The following is a 27,241-nucleotide window of genomic DNA, read 5'->3' as shown; positions in this document are numbered from 1 at the left end:
TTATCTTTTAATGATAGTAAGAAGTGTATGTTTATTTGAAAAAAAAAAACGCTAACTTTAACAAATTCAACTTTTATATAGGGGGTATTAGGGGTTAAAGTATGAAATTGCCTATTTGTACTGAAAAATTGAAATTCGTTTTTTTTCATTTAACATATTCAATTAATCAAAATATCTACCACTAATAATCTATACATTGCCATCTAATAGGAAAGTTATTAATTGTGCCTTTGCGATAGAACTCTGGTCATCTAGATTCTATAAACTGTGTGAAAGCATTTGGTACTGCCTCCTGGGAAGAAAACTTTTTATCACATAGAAAATTGTCCAAATCACGAAAAAAATGGTAGTCCGTTGGAGCAAGGTCTGACGAATACGGAGGGTTACGAAGTACCTATTTTTCACTGGTGGTAGGACCTCTTGTGAGTCCGCACGGGTAGGTACCACCACCCCGCCTATTTCTGCCGTGAAGCAGTAATGCGTTTCGGTCTGAAGGGTGGGGTAGCCGTTGTTACTATACTGAGACCTTAGAACTTATATCTCAAGGTGGGTGGCGCATTTACATTGTAGATGTCTATGGGCTCCAGTAACCCAGTAACCACTTAACACCAGGTGGGCTGTGAGCTCGTCCACCAATCTAAGCAATAAAAAAAAAAAAACCTATTACAATAAAACGGCAATTTCATACTTTAACCCTTATTATTATACGTTCTATTTAAAAGAGATCAAGTTAAAATTCTTGTAAAAATATCCTTAGTCCTTCAACTGCATTTGTATACAACTACGTTAAAGGCACGAACGTTATCCTTTATTAACATCTGCCGTAGTTTACACAGGCTATCTGTATTATCGAATGTGCAATCTCACGTAAAAGTAATAAATGTTTAGTGGCGTAGTGTAAATCCACGTGTACTTCACTATAGTTTACTGGGACTGTTATAGGTATTTAGACGTTTTCAGTACTGGCCCCGAAGCGACTGTTTCGTTGAGAACACAAAGGTAAATACTGTCAGCATACCGGGGATTTTCGAGGTGACAGCTAACGCTTTTATCATCATTAATCGTCCGAAATTCCCATTGTCACCAACGGCATCGCATTTGTGCGAGTGGCTAGACTTCACCCGTACTTGAATTAAACCGTTAAATCATTGTGTAAGAATGTTTTAATTGTTATAAAAAAAATTCAATATTAATTGTTCAGAATTAATTGTTACGAAGCTTTATTTTGACGTAGGTGAGTAATTGATTGTCCAATTTCTACACTACGTTTTTATAATTACAAAGAAGTGGGATGATGACGTTTGATATACACTCTAAACTTTTTTTGAATTTTGTAACTAGTAACATAGACCATACTGGTCAACTGGTCATACACTCTAAGCTACTTACTACACGTCGTAGAATCAATCATTCTTGAATTCTTTTGGACGGTGTATTTTGTGTCACTAAATAAGAATGTGTTTAGAAATTGGGAATAAAATACCTTGACATTCGAGAAAAAAAACACCATATGTTTTTAATTCCGCGAATTCGCTATTTAAAGTCAGCTGTCAGATGCATTCCAGAAGAAAATACAGGCTCGAGTTAGTTGATTTAAATTGGACGTAGCGTGCAGTGAAAGTTTGAAAGTGGATACGACTGTAGATATTTGATACTGTTTTCGTTTTTAACCGATTAAGTGTGCGCTATTTAAATCTGTTCTCAAAATACTCGTTCCTGCTTCCACATCTCAAATTGCTGGTTTAAAATAAGCGATAGTAGCTTTTTCCTTCGGTACTGTAAATTGCGAGTATACATGTATAAACCGGGCCTTGCTACTGAGGGAGTCCTAGTTATTAGAAGGAAAAAACATCTCTGCACTTTAAAAAAAAAAAAATTGCTTACATGGTTAGACGAGCGCACAGCCGACCTGGTGTTAAGTGGTTACTGGAGCCCATAGACATCAACGACATAAATGCGACACCCACCTAGGGATATAAGTTCTAAGGTCTCATGTATAATAACAAAGGCTGCCCCACCCTGCCCCACCCCAAGCCGAAACGCATTACTGTTTCCCGACAGAAATAGGCAGGGTGGTGGTACTTACCCGTGCAGACTCACAAGAGGTCCTACTACCAGTAATTACGCAAATTATAATTTTGCGTGTTTGATTTTTATTGAGTACGCATTTCATTAGAAAAATTGGTACCCGTCTGAGATTCGAACACCAGTGCATCGCTTAACACGTCTTACCCCTTAGGTGACGACTTTAAACTTACTTACTGTATGATCGCTGCGCATCAGGCAGTCAAAAATACTTAGACCTAGGAAAGCATATTGTTTACCTTGAGGGTGTAAAGTAGCTTTATCCTAGAGAATGGTCCAATTTATACTGGGTAACGGATAGACAAGGTTTAACAGTCAGGAGAAATCACAAATAGATATAATAATAATAATTATATGTACATAACATATTGTGTGAAAACCAAAAGAACTCGCTTAAGTAGCAAAGCGAACTAAAAATTAATTTCATCTTTTTTATCATGTGAGTAATGTGAGTGATACAATAAAATTATTGTATTGTCATCGGTTCTATATGCGTGTGCAATTTTTAAGTTAATTGGACGTTGTGAATTTGGTGAAAATGATTTTTAAAATTTCCCATTTGCGTATCAACATACAAAGTTAATAAAATGTTAAAAGTGTTAAAAAATAATATATTTTATTATTACATATATTTATTACTTAATATATTATTTTCCTATTCCAAATTATAAAAAGTAATTCTTATACGAAGCCACAGTTTCTCAGAACGCATTGAAAATGTTCACTGTGGGAGTCGGGAGTTAAATATTTATTGTTAAGAAGACACTGACATGACATCCTTACGTATTAGGGCTGATACAAAGAATAATATTTTCTTATTTCGTACGTACACGTAAATAAACCAGTAGACGTAAATAAAATTGAAAATAATATTCTACATTATTTTTTATGTAGAAGGAACCGCAATTTTCAAAGCATTTATAAAATAGGTTTAAGACTATCAAAAGCTTTAAAACAAGAAGTGCTGTACTGTCGTCGGTGAGAAAGGTAATCTCATTATGACTTTAATATTAACTAGATGATGAACGAGCTTTGCTCGATTTTTTTTTGATAACGCCATCTTGTTGTGTCTTTAAAGCGGTTAGTTGCCCTCAATTAAGAAAAATAGTTATATTATTCGCCAATAGATGTCGGGAAGAGTGACTTTAATATTAATTATTTACATTATAATAATAATAATAAATAAATATTTACTAACAATCACGCCACGTTAACTGGTCCCGTGATAAGTTCGTAAAGAACTTGTGTTACAAATACCAGATAACGGAAATAAATGTAAGATTTTTGAAGTGAAACTTCCTTATCGGCGTTGGAAAAAAATTTACCGTCACATTTTTCGGTTACGCGTCACATTTTTCCGTTACGCGCCATCTTTTAATTAACGGCTGTATGTTCTGAAGTATGGATGCGCATTTGAGAAACCGACCTCATGTCTCAAGGTGGGTCACGGAATACATTTTGTAATTGCAATAATCCCAGGTAACCCACTTAATATCACGTGGACCGTGCTATTATTGTTATTACGTAAAATAATAGGAAGAAAAGTACCAGGGTATTATGATATCAAAGAGATGTATTATTATAACTTTACTCTGACGTACAGCCTTCTTTATTAATTAACGGCTGTATGTTCTGAAGTATGGATTCCGATTTGAGAAATTGACCTCATGTCTCCAGGTGGATTACGGAAATCATTTTGTAATTCCAATAATCTCAGGGAGCCCACTTAATAATATCACGTGGACCGTGCTATTTATTACTGTTATTACGTAAAATAATAGGAAGAAAAGTACCAGGGTATTATGATAGCAAAGAGATTTATTAATAATTAACGGCGGTATGTTCTGAAGCATGGTTTCGGATTTGAGAAATCGACCTCATGTCTCAAGGTGGGTCAAACTTCACGAACCTCAGGAACCCCATTTAACACCACGTGGACCGTGCTATTATTATTAATTTATAGGAAGAAAAGTACCAGGGTATTATGATATCAAAGAGATGTATTATTAAAATGCTGTAATAATCTTAGTAGCAAAAAGGTAAAGTGAAATAATTGTATTATTTGTATTCATGTCTATGATAATAAAATCCTTTTGTTTAAACTTTATCTAATTTAACTTTATTTAACCAATTTCTAGAAAGTTGCATGTAGATCATTTTTCGAAAAATAAGGCCATAAACAAGTTTCACTTCTTACGTGTGTACACTAGTACACGCACACATTTTTTTTTTTATTATAAACATACATATATTTAATATACATCCATAACCCTGGAAAAGACATTTATATTTATCATACAAATATCTTCCTTTGGCGGGATTCGAACCCGCGACCCCCTTGTGTTGTGACCATGTCACTTACCACTACACCAGACGGCCGTAAAATATATACAAATATATAATAAGTTATATAATAAGTTTCACGTCTTTGTTTACTACATGAAACGTTTATCGTGATCAAGTTTATTAACCTCAGGAACACGTAACTAGAATCGTTAAGTATTAGGTTCGAGAACTCATTTACTGTGGCTTAGCAAGAGAATCCTTTTCTGGGATTAAACAGAGCGAGTCGTAGTGGGTTTTAGTCGTTATTAAATTAGTCTTGTATTTAATTAAAAGTAAAATGTACGTTAAGTAATTTAGTTTGTAGGTTGTGATACATATTTCCATCAATAATTATGTGTTAATGCCTCTACATTCTCTAGCTTTGTCTCTTTATATAATAATTGTTTTTCGTAATTAAATCTCCCGTTAGCTATGAGATGATCCATTCATGTAGTGTAATGAATAGAATACCTTCGAATCAACATTATGAATACTTAATGTATCCGAGTTATATATATGTTTTTTTTATTGCTTAGATAGGTGGACGAGCTCACAGCCTACCTGGTGTTAAGTGGTTACTGGAGCACATAGACATCTACAACGTAAATGCGCCACCCACCTTGAGATATAAGTTCTAAGGTCTCAGTATAGTTACAACACCTGCCCCACCCTTCAAACCGAAACGCATTATTGCTTCACGGCAGAAATAGGCAAGGTGGTGGTACCTACCTACCTACCAGGTTTTAGTATAGTAATGGAGAAACTCTGGGGATATCCAGTGGACGTTTTTCAGATGATGATATGCGAAACATTTTCAAGATTTTCAAATAGTAAATAAACTTATTGAAGGCTGGGCCCATTTTGTTGCAATAATCGCTTAATATCGGAAATAACATATTTTTGAATGAGCCCACTGGAGCGTATCGTATGTGTTATATAATCATGAAATGTTGAATGTTAATGGTAGCGCAATTGCTAACGACAGTTCGGCGAAATTTCATTCCAGCCGGACGCGTGATATGAAAATGATATGAACGAACCGACTTCAGTTTTTATTTTGTTACGGATTCTAGAAAATACCCGATGAAACGGCCCGTGAATTTGAAATACGAATATTACCCATTTTAAAATTCACGTTATGTTTATGCTGTATTTGAGAACGTCAATTTATTATTTTATAGCACACTATCCTGATATCCCGAATTTTATTGACTATAAATTTTCTCAAAGCTTATTTTACACTTGGTCATGTAAAAGTTGAATGTGAGTCTGCGTCATATGAATAAATTTTTAAGCCATAAAAGGCGTTAATTCTCACCACAAAAACAATTTTTAATTCTTCTTCTTTTTCTTCACCTTATCCCACTAGGTGGGATCGGCATAGATAATTTTTCTCTTCCATTCTCTTCTATCAGCCGTCAGCTCAACACTCACTCCTCTGTCTCTCTCTCTCTCATATTGTCATTCACACACTCCATCCATGTCTTCTTCGGTCGACCTCTTCCCCTTCTACACACAATTTTTTATTATTTAAAATTAGAAAAATTAAAAATTATTATATGTAGTATGTTAATAAATAATATTACATTAAACATTTTGTTTTATATTCATTCTGGTCATTTACATACTTTCAAATTATATAATGTACACCGAATAACCGCGTAAAGTAGATATGTACCTATACATTAATTCCGAGTTTTAAATGGTTCATATCCGTATAATTTTGATCGTTAGAGCGATATCCGGATATAATCCGGTCGTATCGACGAATTTGGCACGCCTGTCAATATGTCAATTGCCTGCTGTTTACCTATCGATCGGATTCACAACTGTCAGAACATACGTTCCATTTGTCAAAATATTGTTTTATTATAATAACTTTACCTATTGTACTTTATATACTTTTTAGGTATTGTTATGTACTTTTTTAAATAATTTGAAGAAAATAATAAGCTAAATATCTGAAATACAGTAATTCATTGATATGTACTCTATGATATCTATGATACGTTTTCGGTATTAAATTTTTTTTTATTATTTATTGCTTAGATGGGTGGACGAGCTCACAGCCCACCTAGTGTTAAGTGGTTACTGGAGCCCATATACAGCTACAACGTAAATGCGCCACCCACCTTGAGATATAAGTTCTAAGGTCTCAGCATGGTTACAACGGCTGCCCCACCCTTCAAACCGAAACGCATTACTGCTTCACGGCAGAAATAGACAGGGTGGTTGTACCTACCCGTGCGGACTCACAAGAGGTCCTACCACCAATAATCCTGATATCTCAAATATAACTATGAAAACTTTCATTAAAATCGGATAAAGGACGTGTGATCACACAGCATTAAGGAACAGATAAAGTTACAAGTATCTGTTCTAATTAATACTATCATCTCCACGCTCGCATTATGTTTCGGCTAAAGCAAAAGCTTATTGTATCGTTTAATTTATGTAAATTGTATCTCGCTTACGTCGAGCAATTAAAGTAATTTGTCTATGAAACGTAATATTGTACCGATCGAGTCGTATATCGTTACACTCTAAAAGTGATTACGGAAATCATATAAATTCGGTTTTTCAAGTAACGTAGATGGCAGAAGAACACGCAAAACATACATAGAAAAGAACATATTTTAACTGCATTCCAACAGTCGCCTATTTTGAGACATGATATTGTAGTCTTATCTATATATTAATACGCGAAGCAAAAACTTTGTATCCCTTTTCACGAAAATTGCGTGGACGGAGGAGTATCAAATTTTCCACACTTATAGAGAATATAGAGAAGTGCCAACGCTAATATTTTTTTAAAATAATGCTTAAAAGATACATTATATCGATAAAGAAAACATTACACACACTACGTACCATGTATTTGACGCACACACGCATGCATACTATTTATTTTCAAGCTTTTGTTCTTGACGTCTGTTGTCAAATTGAGAATAGATTAAATATTATTTGTCTTTGTTAATATTTTTTATAGTGTAGTCTTGGCGAAATTTGTGCTTATAGAAGTATACAATACAATCGTAATAGTGTACAAACTTACAATTCCAATTAATTATAGTCGAATTTCGACTACTACGGGACCTCTAGTTATAATAAATAGATAACTGGAAACAAATCAGGCACGGTCATTTGGCCCCAATTTAGGATTCCAGAGGTACCAGTGACTGACATTATATACGTTTAAATATATACACATGTAGATAAACACCCAGACAAAGAGCAAAAAAAATACCGGTGCGCATGTAACTTGGTGCACGTGAATGAAGTGAAACTTCTTTTTCGATGTGTAGTGTTGTGGTTTTCTTCATTTTTCATCCTTAAATCAGATTGCTCTTGTAATAGAGAATGCTGTGTATGCGAGATGCGACATCTTTAACATTTATATTATATATATTTTAAATTTTAGATAGAAAATTAAATATTTTTTTTTTTTTAATATTTCATTACAATATTGGACGCTACTGGTTGCTAACACTCGCGCTGGCCTGTAACAGGTATACTACGTGCGTGCGTTCGAGTGCCACGCATTCACTCTCGCTCTGTCTCTTTCTAGTATGGCAGCGTTAAACGTTTAACGCAACCTTGTTGGAAGTCACATTAGAAGTTTCACTTCAATAAACCTGTTCGTCACACAGTGTTTGCTCGATATGGGAATCGAACCGACGACCTTCGGCGCAACAGTAAGAGCCGGTAATTACTGCACCACCGAGTCAGTCATTAGCAGTTATACACATTAGAAGACAGTACCAGGTCATTCGCTTTATCGATACATTTTCAGTAATTTTGGGGCCGCGTTTCGATATCTCGTTTCCAAAGTGGGTAATAATAGATGTTTGTATATTAATGTGAAACGACAACCGCAAGGTCGGGTCGAGTGACGATAACAGGCCGACATTTTGATTGATAACTTTGAAATGGACTTAGCTTTGTAGCAAGAAAATTAAATGCTTATATTTTTAAAGCGCTTCGAAAATTAATCTGTACCTAAAAACTGTCAAGACATTTAAATATAAGAGTGTATGTACTATAAATAAATGACACAATAAATCCACAATAATTCTTTCCATAACCGTATGATTCATATATGCAATGCGTTCAGTTGTCATAAGAAGCTTTAGAAAATATTTGTTACTCATTGTCCATGTCAGCTGTAAGTGAAGATTTTTCAAACATCATTATCAAATAGTAGAATTAATAAAGAAGAAAAAATATGTACTAATCGTGAATAAATTCGCGATCAATATCACTGGTGGAAACTTCAAGACATGGTTTCAGTACAAAAAAAATAATTAAAAATTATTTATTTAATTTCAGTAGTAAAGAAGTTAATTACAATGTCAATCTATTAGTATAATAATATATAAAATGAGCATATTTTGTAATATGCTTCGTCGCTGTATCAAGAGCTTTATTCAGAATTAATAATCAAAATGGTGGTCCTTGACCTATCGTTATCGCAGGAACAGAATAACAAAGGAAACCCGAAAGGAGGAATTTAAACGGAAATAGGAATTAATTAATCTATACTAATATTATAAAGAGGAAAGATTTGTTTGTTTGTTTGTATTGAATAGGCTCCGAAACTACTGAACCGATTTAAAAAAATCTTTCACTGTTGGAAAGCTACGCTATCCCCGGGTGACATAGGCTATATTTATTATTTTGTGCGCTACTTCCCAAGCGAAGCCGGGGCAGGCCGCTAGTCGTCAATAAATTGATCGATAAATAAACTGGACCTAATGATTCCATTACTTAAAATAAACCTATCAATCCTTTCAAAGTTTCTATATTACGTCATAGCGTGATTATTACTTTGAAAATTACGAACAGAAGCTCAATGACAAAAGTAATAAATAGTTGAGCGGATCTGGGATAAGCCTGTTTAAATAATGTGAGTATATTTCATCGCGTGCTTTCGATAGTTTAAAAGCCATTATTGCTTTATCCGCTTACGGAGATATCAAAACTAATCAAAAGATTATTGAACTAGTTTATTAAAATAGGGTTGATCAAGTGCCTATACAAATTGCTTAAAGCGTGAAAAGGTTATGTAATTATATTGTAGCTAAGGAGGAAAGTCGAATTTTCGTGACAATTCTAGGGACAGGAATTTAATACTATTTCTTAGTTCTTAATACCTTAAATAAAATGAAATATAAAGTGAACGATATCCTAATTCCCGAAATAGACATTCTTATTGATTTGCTTGGTGGGACAGTTGTTTTAAAATACGTTGAGATTTTTTTTATTATAATATTGCATTGATGGATATACGACCTATTGGTATTAAATTCTCACTAAGGGCTATAGAAATAACGCGAGTGTCATGGAGCCACGCAAGAATAGTTTGTTAAGCTTTTAAATTATGTCGTACGAATAAGTTATTTTCCTTAATACTTGTTTCGTTTTGTTAAGTTGTTCCTTCGATGAAAGTCTTGCACTAATACTTAAGTAAGTAAAGCTGAGTTCTTATAATCGTCAATTCGGTTATCTATACTAATATATAAATCTACAGTGGTGTTTACGGATGTTCCGTTATAACTACTGAACCATGCATCCGATTGGCCTAAAACATGGTATCCATGTAGAAAATACATGTACTTAATGGATAGGCTAATATTTATATGAGTGTTGGTTGTAATAATAATGACAATAAATAATAATGTTGATTTTAAATGCAGCGAAGCGGGCAAGTACGGCTAGTCATTCATATGTACATATATTATTATGTAACATTTCGAATTTGGCATCGATTTCCTTAACAACGATTTTCGAATTCATCACTCAAACTATAATTTTAATCATCAATCATACCTGTTCAAATGAATCCAATGCTAGCAAAACTCATTATTTAGGTCCGTAGGTAATTATTTTTTAATGGATCTGCCGTCCTGAATTCGAATCACTTCCTGTACAGGTTAATATATTTAATATTGATTTATCGACGTCGCATCGCCCATCAGCGTGCACCCAATTAATATTAGGCGCTAGGCTAAGTACAGGCATGTTCGTGATGTACCTACCCTTAGCTATTTTTAAATTTTTATCGAACAAGGGTTCGGGCGAGCGCGCTTTGTTTGCTATTATGTTGTTAAGAAATTGATTGTGTAACGTTTTTCAAATATTTTTAGTATTTTCTTTAATTTTCGCGAGACGTGGACATAATTAAAAATACTTTTACGATTTAATCATGCGACTGACTGTCGTCGATGACCAAAAAAACTGTAATATATTCGAAGCGTTTGAAATAATTTATAAAGACTGTAAAAAAGCGATAATTAATCGTAAAAATAGTTTTAATTAATCATCTTTTCATTTCAACGCTGAGTATTTTAGACTTATTAAAATCTTCGCCTAAATTATTAGCTGTTTATTTTTATTACTTAAATGGATAGACGAGCTCACAGCCCACCTGGTTTTAAGTGGTTACCGGAGCCCATAGACATTAACAATATAAATGCAGTCACCTTAAGGCATGAGTTTTAAGTATCAGGTCGATAGTAATTTATGAAACAAATATAATAATATATCTGTTATATATCGAGCGATGAAAGGCTGTTTGGATTAAGTGACATTTTTGAAACTTTACACGAAAGACATTTAAAGTTTAAAATTTGGAAAAAAATATTATAACAATAAAACTTCATCACAAATTTGAATGGGGTAAACATAATAGAAGTTCAATTAAAAACATCTGATTGTTGATGCTAATACGAAATAAAACGGACCTTTAATTACAAAGATAAATATCGTGTATTAACCGAAATGTTGCTTAAGCCATACATCTCGATATGTAATTTAAGACTACAACCTGGGCCTCAAGGTGTCTATGGGCATCACCAGCTTACACCACATGGGCGCGAGCTCGTTCACCCAAATAATCAATCTAAAAAAAAAAAACTCCGTGTTGTAACATACCTATCTGACTGATATGTTTCATCTTTGTGCGAAGACAATAAAAATGTAACACCAAATTGTATTGTATTCTTTATTTATTACTTTAGACTTTACGACTTATATTTTATATTGCTAGCAATGGAATTCCCGCGACATGCCGTGATATACAGACCTATTATTCGTGCTGAAATTCACAAAATAGTTTCCGAATCATTCATTGCGTAACAATGAGCCTAATCAATTACGCACTAACAGCATTATACCAAATTAGTTTACTCGTTGAATGGTAAATTATGAGAGACTAGAAAATTATAATTTTACGTATTACTGTTATTTCACGTGAAGTATATTTACAAAGGCGGGTGGTGTGCCTTCTCTTATGTCGACTTAAAACAACAATGTGCTTAAATTATAAACACGGGTACTGTAAACTTCACCTGAATATATACTAAGTAAACAGACAGTTTGAGAAACGCGAGAAATATGTCTTGTGGAATATGCTACACATATGTTATGAACGCAAAGGAAACGCGCTCTTGTAACAGTGACTGGTGACCGTATTACTCATTAAGTGCGTGAAACACCTGCGTTGAAAGAAATAAAAATATGAATTACTGAACACCCATCTGTTTTATTTATTATTGAATGTCTTATGTTTTATTGCCCGCAACAGGGATAGCTCTAGTGCATTTTTCTATTAGTCAAGGTGAGAATGGATATGGAGTATCAAAAATGAATTATTTTAGATGATAAAACACAACGCGTTAATGCTGTTCTCGAGAATTTACTATTACCGATTAAGAGATTTTTCACAAAAAAAAAAATAGAGTGGAATTGGAATATTGAAATTTAAATAAAATAAAGTACAGTTTGGAAATTATCAAAGTTTGAATGAGAGTTCGTATGGGTTTTGAAGAATAACAGCGATGTTTTTCGTGTTAGCCTTCTTTGAATAATAATATACTTAAGCCGTAAATATAACAACTGAAGTATATTTGGTTCCAATTCGGATGTAGTGAATCATAATTACGCTATATTTGTAACTCATCGTACTAAAAGTATTTATTTATAGATCAATCGATCACAAGAAAACAATTCTAACCGACACACGCTTGCCAATATCTTGAAAGCAAGCGAAATGGACTTGGCGAAATTCTCTCTAAGTATACCTACACTGAAATCTAGTTTATAAAGCATATGTTTGTTTTATCGATATAGTATCGTTACCTAATATTGTTTTTAAAAATGCTAATGTTATAGTGGTAAGCTACACTTCAATAAGGACCTTTCAGATCTGAAAGTATGATTTCATTCACACACACACACACACCATAACTTATTATCAACTATTTAAGAATATTCGGTAAATCTAAAACGTAATAATAGCTCCTCCGCACTGAGTCGCATTCCTCATATCTGAGGGTTGTGACCATCTCCTCCTATTATCCTTCTCTAGATGATGTTTTGTCATCCTTTGTTCTCCGCGGGGTGTATGGCATCGTAGACTGTGGTATCCAGAGTGGTGCGAATTGGTCGGACCAGCGCATTGGATTGCGACCACGAGATCTTTTGCCTGCAATCTTGCCGTCAGCATAAATTCTTCAAGACCAATTGAGAATTGATCAAGAGAAGAAGAAGACTCTTTCTGGCAATGTGATCGAAGAACTCAAATATCCTCTTGAGGCAAATGGTAGAGAGCCTGATTTGGATATTGAGCTATAATTATAGCTATATACATACATTTAAATGTACACCCCAATTTGAATTATTAATATTCCGACTTCTAAAGCTCTAATTTAAATTCGATTTCAATTATATATATTTTTTCTCTCGACTTTCAAGAGATTAAAAAGTTTACGTTAGTTATTCGAGATTTTTTACAATGAGCGCTGTGATTACTTCGAGAGATTCATCACTCCGGGTCTAATTGGATTAAATCACTCAATCAAATCTGATTTAGAACTTTCTGGTGCCAGGGCCGTGTGTTAGCACCATATCAGACTTGTTTTGATTGGAAAGTAATTTATATTTTTTTATTTTGTAGATAGGTCGTTTTTGTCATTTACTCTTTTCAACTTCATGAGCTATATATTAGGAAGACGAAACACATTTTCTTATTAATAATTGTGGTTTTGATGTAACATTCATTGGAGAATTTAATGTAAATATTTTAATATGTTAATGTGATAGACCGTGAACTATGACATTACAATACAGTTTTCGTTTTCAGGGTCTTTATGGCATTATGTTGAGAATATACGTGGAAAAAAAATCCGTTATTGTAAAAGAACAACGTACTATTCAGTAATCGTATTTTATATTGGCACCTAGGTTTTTTTTGTTTGAAAATAAAAAAATTTAAAAAAAATTAATAATATAATTAAAAGTAAATTTGTCAGAATTTGATAAAAATCATAATGGGTTCACGTCTAAAGTGGATGAAAACAACTGCGAGGCAAAATGTCTGGTAATCTTAAAAAAAGAAAAACATATCACCATGATATTATAAAAGTTGACAAAGTAATATGTTGATGTAATAATTCATTTCGGTTTGAAGAATAATATACTAAGCTGATGTTATAACACGATTGAGTTTTCGATCTATGTCTAAGTCTCAAGAAGAATAGCGGAATTTGAATTTCGATTTCCATGAGTTCCTCTACCAATCTAAACAAATATTTTTTGCGTTTAAATAAAATTTCAACTACGCTGTAGTTTCAATACACATTTGTGAACAAACATAATATGCATTTATTTACGATTGCAGTATAGAGATGAATATTATTGATATTTTGGTACATTATGTAAGTTGGATCGTGAGCATCTTGGCTGACAACAAGATACGTTTTTTTATTGATAGAATCACATATTATTTAACGTTAGTAATAAAGCAAGATGATGAAAATTATGTCTCTGTAGACTGCTCTATTCAGGGCTTTCTGCTTCGAGTTCCTGACACCGATAACCTTGAGGTCGTGCTCTACGCCACCTAACTATAGAGCTTGGGCCTGCCACGACTTCTGCGGCCTTCTGGTTTTCCTTATAGTAGTTGTCTTGGCATTCTGGTCTCCTCCATTCGAACTACATGTCCTGCCCATCGTAGGCGTCCAATTTTTATAGTTTTTATGATATTAGGATCCTTGTAAATATCATACAACTCGTGGTTATGGTGTTATATATTTTTTATAGAGACATACTGGACCAGACTAAGACCTACCTTGGGCTGTAAGGCCTAAGAAGATGATGATGATGAAAATTATCCCTGTGCGCTTAAGATGTTGTTAAATTACATTGATGCTTCTTCATCTTCTTCCTGCGTTTATCCCGCATTATGTGGGGTCAGTTTGGCATATCGTCTTAGCATGCTCTATAGAAATTTGGCATGAGTTTTACGACCGATCGCCTGTCTGAAGTCAACTCTCTTTTGGTTATATCTTCATCAGTTTATTGCAACGTGCTATAGTAAGGGCCCTCCTGTTTCTTTTTTGCCGTTTCTTTTACTTTATTCGTTTGTGGATTTGCTTTTATTACTATAAACATTTTTAATATTTAATATTAAAATTGCACTTTAAAAAAAACTAAAACAGAAATATAAAACATTTTATTCCTTTTTTTTATTCAATTGCACTAAAGCATTTAGTAAAATATGTCGTCTTAAAAGTCGTTCATATTTAAGTTAGTAATGAAATAAAATAAAAATGGAATTCATCATATAACCTGTTTTAACAACCTTCGAACATATAAACATTGAGATCCATATGTCAGATGAGTAAGTTAATTACTCAATTGATAACAATATCAAGCGAATTGCTAAAGGCATGAGCACTCGTGAACACTGGTGGTAGGACCTCTTGTGAGTCCGCGCGGGTAGGTACCACCACCCTGCCTATTTTTGCCGTGAAGCAGAAATGCGTTTCGGTTTGAAGGGTGGGGCAGCCGTTGTAACTATACTTGAGACCTTAGAACTTATATCTCAAGGGGGGTGGCGCATTTACGTTGTAGATGTTTATGGGCTCCAGTAACCACTTAACACCAGGTGGGCTGTGAGCTCGTCCATCCATCTGAGCAATAAATAAAAAAAACATATTTCATAGTGACTATACCCAGTATCGAGTGTATAGTTCATACAAAACTACCGTCAAGAGTGCGAGTATACATTTTCCATATCGATTCGTTGGTCCAATTTAGATTGAAAGGCATAACTCTAGTAGGTTTTCACATAAAGGTTAGCAATAAGTCTTAAGTTTTTTCTAATTGGAAAACATAAGCCGGATTCGTTCTATATACGAGTACTTTTTGTTTGTATTACAAAATTTCTTTAACTAAGTTAAAGAGAAACCCGCCTCGGGTGTTCACCTCCACAATTTAACGTTACACAGGGGAAATAATCTGGATTACCCGAAAATTGTATCATGCAGTACAATTATTACTCTGTGAATCCAAGAATACTTCCTATTTTATTTTTGGGTACAAAATTAATTAATCCCCTTTGTGTGATAGATACCACGACTTTTTTTTTGGAATTTACGACCTTGTTCATTTCCGTTATAATTTTTTTTTAACGCATCTGATGTGTTACGTAAAAGGGTCGACGTTTAATTCTCCAAAATATGTTTAATTGAATTTATGAGCACAAAGTTTTTAATTGAAAAAGTTGTTGTTCTTAATGCTAATCATATTTTTTTTCGAGTTTTTCTCAACATTCGTTCGTGTTGTACGGTAATAGTATTCATAATAATTTCCTGTCCTACATATAGTACTAGCCGAAGGTCATGAGGTGCTTTCATACTGAGTCATGTGTTAGTTCAAGGGTTATTCCAATTCAGTTAACAATTCAACTTTTTTTTTTTGCCCTTGTATGCAGACGAGCATACGGCCCACCTGATGGTGAGTGGTTACCGTCTCCCATGGACTTCAGCAATGCCAGGGGCAGAGCCAAGCTGCTGCCTACCGGAAACTTCAACTTCATGTATCAAGGTATGCGAAGATACTCATAATATTTTTTTGGGAAATAGTTTCACTAACTGCTAGCAAAATCCGTATACGAACCAAGCCCTTTTTTGTTTAGTTTTTCGTCAAAACGTGCTTTAATTTTCTCAATGACAAGTCTAAAAATAGTCAGGTTTTTCTTCCAAAAAGACAAAATATTGGACAATAATTTTCTGCTTTGTTTTACAATGGTTTACTTTTTTTTGTTTAGTAGCTATTGAAATTGTTAATACATAGTATTATTAATAAAAAATTTGGAAATAGTCAGATTCTTTTTAAAATATCAATACTAAAACCAAGGAAAAATGTGGTACACAATACACCAATAATAGAGTCGTGTGTTTATGTGTGTGTTTTATTTCGCCACATAAATAGAACGTAGAAACCTATTGTTATTGTTTGTATTTAACAGGTGTTATCCGATCGTTGTGTTTTTATGAATATGTAACTAAACATATACGATGGCTTGTTAGTAAATTGAAAACATAAAAGAAAAGGGGGTTTTTCCATCACCTAAAGTTTCGTAGCCTATGCGGCAATTTCGACTACGCGCGGACGGGAAAGTAATGTACATACATATTTAATTTACACGCGACAGAAGTGAAAAGTTCAGAAGTGCATTATTTCATTATGCCACAGGCTAAGCCTTATCGATTTCCCTTGTCATATTATCATGTCTTGTTCTATATTTATCTTTGTTGTTGTGCCTATTATCGTCTATTTTCAGCGACGCTTTTCGAATGTAATCTCCGCTTTGTCAAATCGCACTGGAGCTTACGAAGTTTTCACTTCAACAAAACTCAAAACATTTATAGAGAATCTCCGTTAGCGAGATCATTTGTGTCAACAAGCTTTCTTCAAACTAGGTATTTGACGTCTCCAGTAAGAATTTCATAAACATATAAAATTTACATGCGACTATAAATGGCTAGATATAAGGCCTGTGTATTTAAATAAAAAAATGAGTATATCAGAGGAAGTGTGAAAGTAGCACGGGTAATCGACAAATTTAAGAGCGGACGGTTAGAGTGATATGGACATGGGATGCGTAGAGAGAAGATAGATGTGACTAGAAGATGTATGGAAATGTGCAAGGTAGAGGAGGAAAAGGTCGACCAAAGAAGACATGGATGGAGTGTGTGAATGACGATATGAGAGAGAGAGGGGAGTGAGTGTTGAGATGACGGCTGATAGAAGAGAATGGAAGAGAAAAATTAGCTGTGCCAACCCCACCTAGTGGGATAAGGTCGAGAAAAAGAAGGAAGACTATTTAAACTAAATACTAGAGCGCTACCGATGAGAAATTTATTAGTCACGATTCGAACGTAAAAGAGTTTGTTTTTAAAACGCCAATCCACAATAAGTATTCTACTTGATTGGCGTGACAAAGAAACGTTTAGTTCATTCAACTGTTTGACTTCGAACCAAAGGTGATATTGCATTTTACGGTAGAGTAAACAGCTTGACGTATGACTAAAACATGAGAATGATTTGGGTATAATAGGTTTAAAATTCTAAATGACTTGCAGGAATATACAGTTCTAATTTATTATTATTATTTTTCAATCTAATCGTCTAAAAAGATAAATAAATTGTTTAAAATCGATGACATTTAGCCTTGTGCAACTAAAGTTATGTTGAGACAAAGCGACAAAGTTCGTGCAGCAGAATATTCGACAGTTAACTTAAAAACCAATAGAATAACTGAATAATCAAATTAAATTTAACACACGTATTGGAATAATTCTTTAAAATCCATAAAAAGGCCTGGCATGTAAGATTTTTTGTTTCATTTAAATTTTGTTTACTATGTTGTTAATAATCTACCACTGTCAAACTAAGCGTTCGAAACTAAACTAAATGTTTCATAGTGGTAGACTCGTTGAAACACTAGATTGAAAAAAATAATCTATAAACACAAAATCCCTTTTCAGTGTTATGATAGTAAGGTAAAGTTATCGTGTCAGAAATTACCAGCACTATAACATAGTTTATTCATAGAAAATGGTTCCCTAACCAATAAAGGTAGGCAGAGATCGGTCTTTTTATTTTTATTGGTTGATTGGGTGGACGAGCTCACGGTCCGTCTGGTATTAAGTGATTTTCGGAGCCCATAGACATCTACAATGTAAATTACTGCTGCCCACCTCACGACATGAGGTGTAAGGTCGCAGTACTCAGTTGGAGCAATTGACGTGCAATTTAAAAAAAATAATGTCAAAAATATAAAAACGGTTTACGAAATTTTAGTGAGTTCTCATTTTTCTTTGTTTTCTTGTTTATCTACAGTTTTTTTTTTACCACCAATTATTACATTTTATGATTAGACAGTGCTTAGCCTTCCCATAGTCAAATTTGAATGTTTTTGATCAAATTCAGGGATACATATTAACACCGTGACATTTGGCTGTCTTGCATCTTGCACGCTTGATTTTACAATATTAGTATATTCTAAAGCGCTCTTCCCTTTATTTAGATAAACTCAATTCATTATCTATAAGCGAATGTAATTAGCAAGATCGACGGAGATAAAATTGTTATTACAGTAGGAACTTTGTGCAAACCTGCAACACGAATAAAATAGCAATTATACTTGCCGCAATTAAAACGTATTATAGCATAGATTTCTGTGAAACTATTATAGCCAACAGCACTAATTAACCAACGCAGATTAATACGGGAACTCGACTATCGAAGTGACGTCAAGTCACCAAAATGCATAAAAAGGTATTTGGAAGAAATTTCTACTTGTGTAAAACGGATTCATAATAAATAGCAGCACAATATATTAAGTTTTTGTAGTGGCTTCTGTTCGTTTTGTTAGTGTTTCTATTTGTGTAATTAGGTAAAAGAGCTCTTGCATTGACTTACTATAAAGGTTTCAACCAACACTTGGCCGACTCTTGGACCTCCGAGATTTTTTTGTATCATACTCGCAATCTCTAATTCTGATTTCGAAGCATCGCTCCATGGAATAGTATTTGGAGATATTCCTTGATTTATTTTGGTCTGAATATTCTTTATGTAAGAAGTAAATTTTTTGATAGGACATCATATTTACATTGTGTGTGATGTGTAGTTTTCAGTACGTAAGCTCCCAACCTCTCTAGTGTTTAGCATTAAACAAGTAAGTCTCCCTTAGGGTATAGCTATCTTATTCCTCAAAGCCAAACGCATGATTACTGCGTGGTAGAATGGTAACAATAACTTCTAGGAAACTCAACACAAAGAGAACAATCATGTTAAGTAACATTTAATTTCTTAACACATTGATACATTTCTGCGGCTTTGTTAACATAGTCCTTAGACTCTTAGGAAGCTCGTGTCTCGAACGCAAAGGGTTTCATCTACTGTGTAAAGCTTAATCAAAAGCGGTAAATGGATTGGTCGGTCAATTAAGGCCATAGATAACCAAAACAGTTAATTTTGTGTTTTGTAATTTGGATCAATGAATACTTTATCCATATAGTGACGTTTCAAGCAAAGGCACAATTTGTTTTTGGCATAATGTTATCTTACGAAAAGTATCTTACGAAAAGTGTGCGTTTTCTTCAAGATTAGAATAGCTGTTTTTTTTATCTTGTATTTATATATTATATTTTATTACTATATATAATATCCTCACGTTTCAATATGGGTTGTGGTTGTTTTAGTGTCTATGGGTGCACACAGTTGTCGACTCGTAAACACATTTAATACAAATACATTATTATTCAGAACAAAGAGCTTAGAAAAAAATATAATATAATTAAAAGATCTGAACGCCGACATCAAAGTAATAGACAATTAAAGATCTGGTAACGAGACGCCAGATACAATCGACGCAATGTGAGAGTATAATTTTAATATCATATTATAATTACTGATAATTAAGAATTTACAGAGGCTACAAAAACCTTTGATAGATTTAATGCAGTTAATTTAATAGAAAAATATATTATGGGATTTTTTTTCCACTTCATTATGGAAATACAGGTCATGTACACATGACAGGAATTTGAAATGAGAAGAGTAAAATTTACAAGACCTGTAAGTGGTAAATTCCATTTATAACTATCGAATTAAACATCTATTGTATTGACCAATATATACCAAGTTGCGTAGATACAGTATACGTGACGTTTAATATCACCACATTATCTATATATTAATACGTGAAGCAAAAACTTTGTATCCCTTTCTACGAAAATTGTGCGGACGGAGGAGTATGAAATTTTCCACACTTATAGAGAATATAGAGAAGAAGTGCACAATGCTAATATTTTTTTTAAATAATGCATAAAAGATACATTAAATCAATAAAGAAAACATTACACACACTACATACCATGTATTTGACGCACACACGCATGCATACTATTTATTGTCAAACTTTTGTTCTTGACGTCTGTTGTCAAATTGAGAATAGATTAAATATTGTTTGTCTTTGTTAATATATTTTATAGTGTAGTCTTGGCGAAATTTGTGATTATAGAAGTATAAAATACAATCATAATAGTGTACAAGTTTACAATTCCAATTAATTATAGTCGAATTTCGACTACTGCGGGACCTCTAGTATAGGATGGAAATTTCAATTTTATTGAATAGCTAGCTTTCCGCTCGCAGATTTTCCTGCGTTAACTATACGTCTATTTCGTGTGGTTGGGCGTTCTGTGTTCAGCAGCGGGATCAAAGGTCTGTTTTGTGTTTCCAAATCGAATTCGTCAAAATCGGTTCAGCTGTTTGGGCGTGAAAATATAACAAACAGCCAGAGCTACTTTCGTATTAATATTATTATTTACTATGTAACTTCTTACATAAAAGTAAATTATATAAAAAAAATATGGTAAAATTTGGTTTTATTGAAAGTCAATTATAATTTATTATCTATTTGTGAGAGGTACACGAAAAACCGCTTAGTAATTTTGAAGATGTGAATGAAAAAACTAAAATAGAGATAAAAGACAATTAAGAAAAATCGCTCATCGATCTCTTTTTATTCCCCTTTGTATTTTTATAACTTTTCTTAAACATACAGACAAATTGAATTCTATTGTTATATTATGAATGTTTATATGTATTGATATGGGTAGATCTATCATACCTTGGAAAGGAAATCTCGACTGCTTCGGGCAGAAATATTCAGGGTCTCGGCACATATCCGATGGGGCTCATAATTTCCCATCACAAGTAAAACAATCCGCTGTATTATGAAGAATTAATTATTATCTAACGTAGAATTGGTAAAGAACCTCTTTGTATTTAAATTTCATAAACTAAATATAAAGCACATCTGTATTTTTATTCCATATATTGTGATTTACGTAACAGTCAATCCCGTGTTTTCCGAGATTTTGAAAGAAACAATCATATAATATCATTTTATTAATTTGAATTTCTATATACATTTATTATTTCAGGCATGATCAAATACGTTCTACTAAGAAATACAAAAGACATTTCCACGAAACGGTCGAAATTCATATCACATTACAATAGAATAATGTAAGTTAATTTTATTATTATTCTGCCTATACAGGTAAGTACATTTATTTTATACTTTGCGAATTTGTTTCGAATAATTTGAGTGTCAATAAAGAGCACCGTAAACAGTTTTACAATTTAGTAAAAACTTCTTGTTCGGTGATATATTACCGATCACCTTTGTCAGCATAATTCGCTGACGCGTTAACTTTATTTCCACAAATCGTTAGTGCACGATCAACAGCCGCGTCACCCGGGTGCATTCATAACTTTAACATTTCATCGATTTACTTCATATTTTAACAATAACATTTTTAAGCAACATAATCTTTAAATAACAAACTCACAATGCACCCTACATTTTGGTTCTTCGAGCCGGATACATACTTCTAGAAGACTAGAAGTTGTCATGGCCTAAATGATAAATGGTAACGTGTGCTCGTATTAAGCCATGCGACTATAGCGATGTCAAATATCGCAGACATTTTCAGTCTTCAAAGTAAATAATAACGTAATGCCTAACACGGAATCACGAAAAAGTTCCAGGATGAAGCAAAAAAAAAAAAAATTCAAGCCCGTAAACGATATTTTAAGCAAATACTACTAATACTAATAATAAATAAAAACTTGATAAAATTCCGATAGAATGATTTATTAGTCGATATAAATATTATAAGGTTAGCGAATCATGAGAGTAAGTCTTGCGGACAAAGAGCATTCTCCGCTTTAAGATAATAGTTAATTGGCACAGACAGACAAGCGAGAGCCCGGTGTAAAGCGGTAGATTAAATTTGTCGGCCGCTATGTGAGGCACTAAGCCCTGTCGGAAATAAAATAGCGGGTGCATACTATTTAAAGGCTAGGGGCTATCTCATTTCAGAATGCACAGGTCTTGCGTAGTAGAGGAAATAACACTGTATTAGGGTTGTTTCTGCTTTATTGCCGTAGGGGCAGACGAGCATACGGCCCACTTCATGCTGAGTGGTTACCATCGTTCATGGACGTCAGCAATGCCAGGGGCAGAGCCAAGCTGCTGCCTACCAATATCGCAGTATTAATGTATTTCGGTTTTAAGGGTTAGGCAGTAATTTTACTATAACACTGGGGCTAACATCTCTTACAATTTACATCTCAAAATGGGGTAGCGGTATATGTGCTGTTTATGTCTATGGGCTCCACTAACTATTTTACACAAGGAGGCCTTTCGGTCGCCCACCATCAAAGAAATAATAAAAGATAGAAACGTTTGTTTGTGTAATTAGAAAAAATCTTGCACGTCGGCTAGGACCCTCCTGAATCTACATAACCAATGAATACCAAAATAAACGCAAAATATCTAAATCGCTGGAACCTATTAATAATAAATGTATTTTCTACGTATTATTAATGAATTGCTTTCTTTAACTTCATTGGGACTTATTTACTTAGTAAGTAATGTATGTGTTGTAAATGGTACACCTATATAAATTATTTTCATGAATCTATTTTGAATATTGAACAATATACTAAATTAATTAGAAATTGGTTTACGTAAGCGAATTCTGGCGTGCTTTAATCATGAAAAATATATAAATTTGTGCTAGGGCGTGTGCCTGAAGGGTTTTTAGGTCCTATTTACATGTGATGTTGTTAGTATTTCAAGAATTCATGAACTCCCCAACATATAATAATATAATGTTTCCAGAAATTTTATGTGAAATAATGTATATGCTAATATGCCGTGCGAGGAGGTGAAATAAGTTCAATGTTACAGTTGGCTAGTGATTGGCTTTTTGTTGGATTTATTAATCGACATTTTGAAATTTTTATCGACTTTTACATTTGTTCAGCAGTATGCGGTTTGCAGTCTAAAGTTTACTGGTGTTTTAATGGTGGTAGGACTTCTTGTGAGTTCGCGCGGGTAGGGACCACTACCCTGCCTATTTCTGCCGCGTTTCGGTTTGAAGGGTGGGGCAGCCGTTGTAATTATTCTGAGACCTTAGAACTTATATCTCAAGGTGGATGGCGCATTTACGTTGTAGATGTCTATCGGCTCCAGTAACCACTTAACACCAGGTGGGCTGTGAGCTCGTCCACCCATCTAAGCAATAAAAATAAATTAGCTTTAGTATTTAAAAATACTGCCACAATAATAAAAAAGAAAATCAAGATATGTAATGATAATGATGGATTCCATGCGGATTTTGGCAACGGCGATCTGCTTTTGCTGGTTTGTTGTCGATACTAAGAAAACTGATATAATAAGTAATTTAATTAAATTTTTAAATTTAATTTAAGCAATTTATTATATCTATGAGGCGTCATTACGATTAGCCTATCCATCGATGACAAATTCAATTTAAATATAAGTAAGTGCCTTTTCTGCTTTTTTATTTGAGTAGAAATTATCAGTCATCATTTTTTTTTTTTTGTAAGCATTCGATTGGAAGACCATAATAGATCGAATAAGCGTTTACGACCAATTAATCAAGCGTTGTGAGGTCGTAAACAGAAGTTCTATTTATTAACTGTAAAGTCCTTACTTGGGCTACAAATTGTAGCTGCTTGAGTTCTTATCTATTTGATTTATTGCTCAAGCGACTCAAAGGTCAGATCCAAAACCTTTCAAAGCAATGTCCATGGAAATTGTGTTTGTTTTCCTATAACACAGCTCTATTATGTAATAACTAATATGATTTTGTTTAGTAAAAACTAAAATGACTGAGTAGATCTTTCGTTGTTCTATGTGCAATCAAGTTTTAAATAGTTAACAATAAAGTCACAGAATATTTAACCCTGAAAGGAATTTCCGAAAATGACTCATACATTGTTTAGCAGATAAAAGAACAAATATTTTTTTAAAAGTCTGGTTTGTACGTTCAAAATGAACACGAAAAGTGGCCTCTGGTGTTTGTTTCATTAAAACTTAATATATCTATTTTATACAAATTCGAAATTTTGAAGATTTCAGAAAAACGTATTTTATTTCAAAAAGTAAAATTAAGTTGAATTACAACTTTTTTTTAAATTTAATTTAAATTAAAATTGATTTCTAAGCTCACGTGGTAAGTATTGATTCCATAACCTTTCCCCTGTGTGAACAAAACGCACGTAGATTTTATTGAGTTATATTTGTGAAACTTTATTCTACATTCTATTAACGGGTCTAAATTCAGAAAATAAAATAAGTTTTCTAATAAGCGAGCGTAAGAAATCGTGGTTGGTTTGAACAAAACCAATATGAAGAATAACTTATGAAATATCTGGAATCGTGTCGCGTGAGAGCTGGATATAAAATTTGTGATTATAACACCGATATAATGAATACGTGAGGTAGGTGATTTTTGAATATAAATTGGTACGAATATCGAGTGCTAACAGATTGTTAGCGTTCAGTAGATAATAATCTAGCTATTCAAATTCAAAATAAAAACGGCCACATATTTCGCATTATTTGAGCTGAAGATGTGGCATTTTAAAATCATGCTTATAAAGACTATGATTTGAAATATGCTTGTCCTAAAAAAAAAAACAAATAAGTTCTTTTCGTAAAAATATTGCTAATCAATTCGATCAGCGTATTCGGCAAAGATAATTATTACGCACTTTGTTTAGAGAGAAGACCGTCTCAGAATGTACACTAAATTTCCAAGCCACTTGTAATAAACGTATTAGTGTCATTAATCTTGATAAGTAGATAGAACCAGGCTCATCTCAAGGCCTTTATAACCGATAAGAAGATCTATTTCAAAATACTCATACATTGATCCATTCACGTTTAGGTGATATCCTCTTGGGCAATTAAGTGTGATCATCTTCTTGTAGCATATAGGCAACTTTTTAGATTCATCATCAAGATCATTCATCATTAGGAGTTTTGTTGCTTTCATTGTGAGGGCTTATTATGTTTATGAATCCAATCTATCGGTAGTCTTCAGATCACAATGTTCAAGTCTTCGTATAGTTTCAACTCCATCATAATTCATAACCGTAAAATACAATCGCTAAACTTTGTGTTTTCTTTAAGTGCTGTTTTAATTCCTATCATTTTACGTTGTATTCATGTTCGCGTTGGTTATTTGTTCTGTCGAATATGTCATCGAAACACCTGTTCCCGCTACAAAAATAAATCATTGGAACACTTAAATTTTTGTTAACACTCCAAACCTACTGGCCGGTGTAATATAAATATTGTGTTTTTAATTAGTTGCCAATGTCGTTCGAGCGCTTTAGTTTGGTGTATGGGTCGGGTCAAGATTGTACGATGTCACTCGTATATGTTTACCTGAGGATGCGAGAGGTAGCGGAGGCGGAAGCGTGAGCGGCGGCGGGCGGCACGGGCCCGCACTGTAGGCGCGTGTAGCCGCGCGTGCCAACCGACTGTAACTGCCGTCAGCGGCGCGGCCGCTTTGCCCGGCCTGCGCTTATCGTCAGCGCCACCATTATTATGCACTTCGCACTGCGATAACGATTTACATTCTCAAACGCTCTTACATTCACTGATTTACATGAAAGTGCATTGAGTTTTCCGTCTTTTCGTAATTTTAACATTTTGTTAAGAGCTCAAAACTTAAAACTTAAATATCTTCTCAGTGATTAGTTACCAAAATACATATTTCAAATATCATGTATTGACTAAAGTGAAATATTACATATGTACATCGGAAACTGAAAGTTATTATTGTTTATCTACAATTATTATTCTATTGTTATAGCGATGTGATGATCCAAATAAAATTGTAAGTATGTTTATCTATACTAATACATATATAAATCTACAGTGGTTTTTACGGATGTTCCGTTATAACTACTGAACCATGCATCCGATTGACTTGAAACTTGGTATCCATGTAGAAAATACATGTAGTTAATGGATAGGCTAATATTTATATTAGTGTTGGACTTCCTAATAATAATGACAATCAATAATAATTTTCATTTTAAATGCCCAGCGAAGCGGGCAAGTACGGTTAGTCTGTATATAAGTTTTTTTTTATAAAATTTCTAGGTATCAGAGTAGACAAGTTTTTTTTAATAAACGATTTTTAATGATACGAATATAAATTGGAATACCCAACCGTGTACCGGTTCTCTACTATAGAAATATTTTAGTGAATGAAAATTAAGTGTTACTAAACAAAAGGCCGCTATCCTTCTTTCAAAGGTTTCTTGAAGATTTCTTGTTCAGTAACGTCTAAAGGTAATTAATTATTAATGGTTTCTCTGCTTTGTGCAGCGAAAATTACTAAGCTTCTTGGGTTAGCAAATGGCTTCGGTTCGCTTTAAGGATTGTGTATTTTTTTGTCTAGTGTTTAGTTTACACGAGGATCTTAATAATGGGCATAAATTAATAGAGTCGTATATTTATATTGTAGTTGTGTTCTGTTAAATCATCGAGCCTTTTCTATTGTGTTCTATTATTATTGAAGGTAATTTTTGTTCTGTTAAGCTATCGAATCTTTTTTATTGTATTCTTCACCATTAT

The 27,241-nt window shown here is 33.6% G+C and overlaps 1 protein-coding gene across 11 annotated transcripts in view; it reads right to left on the bottom strand.

The window, feature by feature from the left end:
- Positions 1-27,241, bottom strand: part of LOC101742254 (cAMP-specific 3',5'-cyclic phosphodiesterase) — a 632,766-nt gene that overhangs the window by 180,564 nt on the left and 424,961 nt on the right. The window contains exon 1 of one of the 11 annotated variants that reach the window (XM_062674968.1): positions 26,042-26,196. The exons of the other annotated variants lie outside the window; for them this stretch is intronic. The gene's annotated coding sequence lies outside the window, so the exon portion shown is untranslated. Of the gene's footprint in view, positions 1-26,041; positions 26,197-27,241 lie in introns of those variants that run through there. 11 annotated transcript variants of the gene reach the window in all.

The sequence above is a fragment of the Bombyx mori genome, chromosome 22 (assembly GCF_030269925.1).
Source record: "Bombyx mori chromosome 22, ASM3026992v2".
In the NCBI taxonomy this organism is placed as follows: domain Eukaryota; kingdom Metazoa; phylum Arthropoda; class Insecta; order Lepidoptera; family Bombycidae; genus Bombyx; species Bombyx mori.
The sequence above is the reverse complement of the archived record's forward strand: the minus strand, read 5'-3'. Positions and strand labels throughout refer to the sequence as shown.